The sequence below is a fragment of the Triticum dicoccoides genome, chromosome 7B, assembly GCF_002162155.2.
Source record: "Triticum dicoccoides isolate Atlit2015 ecotype Zavitan chromosome 7B, WEW_v2.0, whole genome shotgun sequence".
NCBI lineage: Eukaryota > Viridiplantae > Streptophyta > Magnoliopsida > Poales > Poaceae > Triticum > Triticum dicoccoides.
The window spans coordinates 776171263-776177619 of NC_041393.1; the positions used below are offsets into that span (position 1 = coordinate 776171263).

Sequence of the window (6357 nt, forward strand, 5' to 3'; positions counted from 1 at the left end):
GAATCATATATTTTTTGCCCATAATAAGGAGTCACTTCCTTGGGAGCAAAGATGTTGTTGGTGGGTCCCAGCTGTCAGGAGCAGGCATAAGGAGGCACTTCCTTCCTTGCGAAGATATACGTGGTGGGTCCCAGCTTTCATGGGGAGGAATAATTTTTATTTTCGCGTAACAAGGAGGCGGTTGCAGTGTGCGTCCATGGACCTGGTGCGTCCCCACTGTCAGCCTCTCCACGTATAATCCTCTTCCGATGACTCTCGTTTGTTGACCACGTTGATCACGCCGTGCCGAGCGCACCAAGGCGGTGGACGACGGCGAGGCCCCGGACGGCAACGAGCCGGTGATGGGAAGACACGGCAGTGGAGTCGCAGACGGAGAGGTGTACGAGGGTTAACTGATTCTGGTGCGGCGTGGTTCTGCAGTCAGTAGAGAATAACATCACTCGTTTATTCATTTGAATGGATTTTTTGTAAAAAATTGTAAATATAATCCTAAAACCCTATATGTTTTAGTGTGGCCTTGCCATGGTCGTAAGTGGTTACCATAAAAATTTCACGTCTTCTGAAATTAGTTTGATCCCTCAAATAATTTAAGCAACAACCTTTATTTTTATTTTATTAGGATTGTAAAGAGAGAGGGGAAGAACAAGGACCGTCTCTTAAGTAACAAGAGCATCCATGCATCTTGATCGATGAACAAAACACACATGAATAACCAACAAAGAAGCCCAAATCACATGGTGGAAATCAATGAAAAAAATAATGATAAGCAAGCAAAACATCAACTTGACAATAACGATTCATTTGACAAATGATAATTAATGACCACCATATTTTTTTTGCAAACATAACCACTGAATAAGTTCACCAACACCACCTTATAGACTCTTGGTTCATTACAACCATTATGACATAAACAAGCACACTGAAATGTAGACATGGGTAATACTAAGTGTTCATTACTTCAGCGCGGCCTAGATGTTCCTCTACTCAAAGGCCCACTGGTTTTCCCTGCGGATCTTCTCCTCCACCTCGGGTCTTAATTTCTCATTGATGTTGAAGATCTTGCGGATCTCCTCTGGCGTCTTTCCCGTGATCATGTCCGCGACGGTCTGGCAAGTCAGGTCTAGGAGCCCCCTGATGTTGAGGTGGTTCGCAGCCTGAGAGGGGGCAAAAGAGCAAAAGGAATAATGGTGTGTCAGAGGGAAGCATTGGTTTACAAAAACATGGATAATTACATATACCACCTACATAGAGGTTTTTGCGACAAACTAAAACACAAAACAAGGTGTGCAATAATCAAAAGGTATTCATTCAAAGACCATAACATGGGTTAACATAAATGGATCGATAGTCAAGAAAAGTTAACATAACTATCACAAAATAGAGTGAGATCAGACACAGCTACATACATTCCTCATGATAAATGATAATTTTGTAAGTGCATAAGCTACATGGGTTCAGATGACAAGCGCCACTTCTCAAAATGCATTGGCAATTGCATTCATCATCCAATAATTTGGATATCAACATGTATGGCTAGTACACCACAATCATCAGTCAAGCAATGATACACAGATGAACACATTCATTGCCAATATGGATCAATATAGTGGCATTTACAAGATTTGCTCAGATGATAAAGGCAGCGATAACAATAAAGTTAGAAACATAGTTATCTATCATAGTAAAATCAAACCACAACACAAAACATGTGTTTAGGGGTCAGTAATATATGAAACTGGAATATGTATTGCAAGTGAAGATGCCACATGTGAGATACAAATCTTATCTATGATAAAATAAGATAACTATAAGAAAAGAAACTAAAAGCAAATAGTGCTAAACTCTTGCAAACTAGATCAGGATTTTATAGTGGCCATGGGAAGTCATGTGTGGTTTCACTTCAAACGATGGAAAGCATCATCACTTCTAACATGGACAGGCACAATGTATCATCTCGTGATCTAGCTACAAGGATGTAATGTTAATAGAACCACAATCAATACTCAACCAATGCTAGATAGAAGAAGGCATTCGTAGATGACATGGATCAATAGTGGTATCTAAAAGATTAGTTGAGATCATAAATATTTGATACAAAGTTAGAAACATTAGCATGATCATGTGATTTAGCTATCACTATGTATACAGCAAAATAAATAGTAACTCGATGCTAGATAGAAGAAAAAGGCATTCATTGTTGACATATGGACCAGTAGTGAAACCTATAAGATAATAAAGACATAGATAGCAAAATTAGAAAGAAGTGTGTGATCTACAATGCATAATTACAAATATCAAAGTAGTAATGTATGATATTGGATTTATGTATTATAACTAAGGATGACACATGCGACATACCACCCTATCTATGATAAACTAACATAACTAAACAAATTCAGAGCAGATCTACTAAAGTCTAGCATACAAGATCATAATTTCACACTAGATATGGACATTCATGCATGGTTCAAATCTAGAAACAACAGTGACAAATATAGAAACATCAGACCATATATTGCTCTGTGTGGTCTGATGTTTCCGCAAGTTATTGAAAGAGAAACCACTCAATCATCATCCCATATATGTAGTTTACAAAAAAAATGATAGTGAATCTAATAATTTAAAATGTTTCTAGGTTATTCATATATAGTGAAGCATATTAGACCAGATGAACATGGAACTGTAAATTAATATAGATCCCCAGATAATGCCCGAACCTAGCTATTAGGGTTAGTATGTATGGTCGGCTGCTTTCTACATCGCCAATAACAACTCTTTGTGACCTAAACCTAATCCATTGTGTAACCTAACCTAATCCAATCGAGTCAAATCTACCTTGATGAAGGTACGAGGACATATTCCAATCTATCCAAATCTCAATCAGACACAAGTAACAAGCCAAACTAAACAAAAACAATCTTGATTCCATCAATGGGGGATAGTAAAAAAATAGATCTAGAGAATGTCAAGGAACAAATCAAAGGATGGAAAGTAATCACACCAGTGCGAGGTCGAATTTGGTGGCCGTGTCGACCTTGACGAAATTGGCGTCCCAGTTTTTGAGGTCCTCTGTGGGCGCCGCAGGCACAGCCGATGTAGCACCTAACGGCCTAGCTCCTCCTCCAAAATCAGATGTGTCGGCGGCCCTTTGCTTGGACGTGTTTGTTGCAGTACTCAATGACCTTGGAGAGGATCTTTGAGTTGACATTGTGGAGCAACAAGCCGTTGTCAGTATAGTCGTCCTCGATCATGTGCCGGATCATTTGCGACTCCATGGCCACCGCCTGCTCCACCTCAAACTCCTTACCGTCTGAACTCTTGAGCTTGATGATGTTCTTCTTGCCCTCTGCGGCCGCCATCGGGTGGATCGGAGCTAGGGTTGGGGTGGGGAAATTGGGGATCGAGGAAACCCTAACTAGAAGAGGAAACTCTAGCGGCGGCGGAAGAAAGGAGGAAAGGTGGGGTGTTTTGTTGAAGGGTTGATTGGGCTTTTGGGGAATTTATTTTGGGCCGATTGAGCAACGTTTGGATGGGTAGATATGTAGCTTACGGGCCTCAGAAAGAAACGAAGCCAAACAATACAAAACAAGATGAAATCTAACCAATTTTTTTACGAGTTCAAATGGGTCAAACTAGAAAATTCATATTTTCCAATTTGATGAGGACAACATTGGTATCTTCGGTTGGAACAACTTTAGCACCTTCCCAGGATGTGGGCTCGCCTTATAAGTTGGCCCACATGGCGAAGGTTTAACTTCTATTTATTGTTTTGTGAATCGACAGGCTTAACGCATGCCGAATGATTTTCTGTCAAATCAAAAACATGTAGAAAACAGTAACTGGCTCTAGGCATTGAATTTATAGTTTAGTTCAGAAAAACAATATAAATTGCTATGGATGGTATTATAATAGCATGAATCAATCAAAAATTATAGGTAAGTTTGAGACGTATGAGTCACCGAGCAGAACATAGTACATACGCATATACCTTCACCCCTATGAACGATGCAAGATTCGTTGGGTACTTTCTGCTACCTCACGGGATACATATTTAATTTGTACACATATATTGTTTTTGCGGCTGCTTCGAGTCGCTGGAAATTTGTGGATATTACATGTTGATACATCGACCATCACCGAATTACTCTTGTAAAGGATGTTGGAGTACTCTTGACGCCCCCTTCTGCCTGCCACTCCACCGTCCAACCATGTTGGGTCGTTCCCCACCCCTATGAGCGTGGGGTGCCCCTGGTCTGGCACCTTTTCTTTGCCACTGTGTGCACATTTCTTGCAATGAGGGTGGTGTCTAAGACCAACTCCAATGAGCTGACGCGTTCTGTCTGTGCACGTCGGTTTGGGTCGAAATGAACACAAACTGCGGCCCAATGTGCCGACGCAAACGGGCGAGTGTCCGCTTTTTGTCTGCTCGCGATTCATTTCAGGACAAGATTTGAGTCGGGTTTGCATCAGCACGGACATGACGTGGACGCTCGCGACGCCCGTCCTTGTCCTCCCCCTAGCCTGTCATTCGGTGGCACATTGACAATTACCCTCCTCTCCCGTCCAAAACTAAGACACCCGGGCACCCTGCCTTCACCGTTGTCGCCCAGTTCCGGCCGGTTGGACTTGCCCAGGCCGCTGCCCGCACCCAAAAACCTCCCCCGACAACTCGCCGCTCTCGACAGGTACCCTTGTGTGACGCCCCCAATTCAATCGTATACTAATCATGCACGCGAACGTGTACGATCAAGATCAAGGACTCACGGGAAGATATCACAACACAACTCTAAAACATAAATAAGTCATACAAGCATCATAATACAAGCCAGGGGCCTCGAGGGCTCGAATACAAGTGCTCGATCATAGACGAGTCAGCGGAAGCAACAATATCTGAGTACAGACATAAGTTAAACAAGTTGCCATAAGATGGCTAGCACAAACTGGGATACAGATCGAAAGAGGCGCAGGCCTCCTGCCTCGGATCCTCCTAAACTACTCCTGGTCGTCGTCAGCGGGCTGCACGTAGTAGTAGGCACCTCCAGCGTAGTAGGAGTCGTCGTCGAAGGTGGCGTCTGGCTCCTGGGATCCGTCGTCTGGTCGCAGCAATCGGATAGAGATAGGGGGAAAAGGGGGAACAAGGCAACCGTGAGTACTCATCCAAAGTACTCGCAAGCAAGGAGCTACACTACATATGCATGGATATATGTGTAAAGGGCCATATCAGTGGACTGAACTGCAGAATGCCAGAATAAGAGGGGGATAGCTAATCCTGTCGAAGACTACACTTCTGGCAGCCTCCGTCTTGCAACATGTAGAAGAGAGTAGACTGAAGTCCTCCAAGTAGCATCGCATAGCATAATCCTACCCGGCGATCCCCTCCTCAATGCCCTATTAGAGAGCGACCACCGGGTTGTATCTGGCACTTGGAAGGGTGTGTTTTATTAAGTATCCGGTTCTAGTTGTCATAAGGTCAAGGTACAACTCCAAGTCGTCCTGTTACCGAAGATCACGGCTATTCGAATAGATTAACTTCCCAGCAGGGGTGCACCACATTACCCGACACGCTCGATCCCATTTGGCCGGACACACTTTCCTGGGTCATGCCCGGCCGCGGAAGATCAACACGTCACAGCCCCACCTAGGCATAAGAGAGAGGTCAGCACGCCGGTCTAAACCTAAGCGCACAGGGGTCTGGGCCCATCGCCCTTAGCACACCTGCATGTTGCGAGGGCGGCCGAAAGAAGACCTAGCCTAGCAGGCGTTCCAGTCCAATCCGGCACGCGCCGCTCCGTCGCTGACGTCACGAAATGCTTCGGCTGATACCACGACGTCAGTTGCCCATAACTTGTCCCACGTGGCGGTTAGTGCGTATAAGGTCAACGACCCAACTCAGATCAAATACCAAGATCTCGTTAAGCGTGTTAAGTATCCGCGAACGTCGAACAGGGCCAGGCCCACCTCTCACCCAGGTAGTCTCAACCTGCCCTGACGCTCCGCCACAAAGATCCACACAGAGGGCCGTTGGGACAAAGGTCCTTTCAGCCCCCAATCCGTGAATCACTCGCTGGTGCTCCACAAGCCGACCCGACTTTAGTCACCACATGTATCATGTATAAAGTATATAGTATATACCCGTGATCACCTCCCAAGTGATCACGGCCCGATAGTATAGCACAGCAGACGGACAAGAATGTAGGGCCACTAATGGAAAACTAGCATCCTATACTAGGCATGTAGGATTGCAGGTAAAGGTAACAACAGTAGTAGCAAGGACAAGCTATGCACCAGAATAGGATTAACGGAAAGCAGTAACATGGTACACTACTCTAATGCAAGCAGTATAGAGAAGAATAG

At 44.3% G+C, this 6357-nt stretch overlaps 1 pseudogene; it reads right to left on the bottom strand.

The window, feature by feature from the left end:
* Nucleotides 1–800: 800 nt before the first annotated feature.
* On the bottom strand, nt 801–3418 carry LOC119341736 (annotated as a pseudogene).
* Between the last annotated feature and the right edge of the window lie 2939 nt (nt 3419–6357).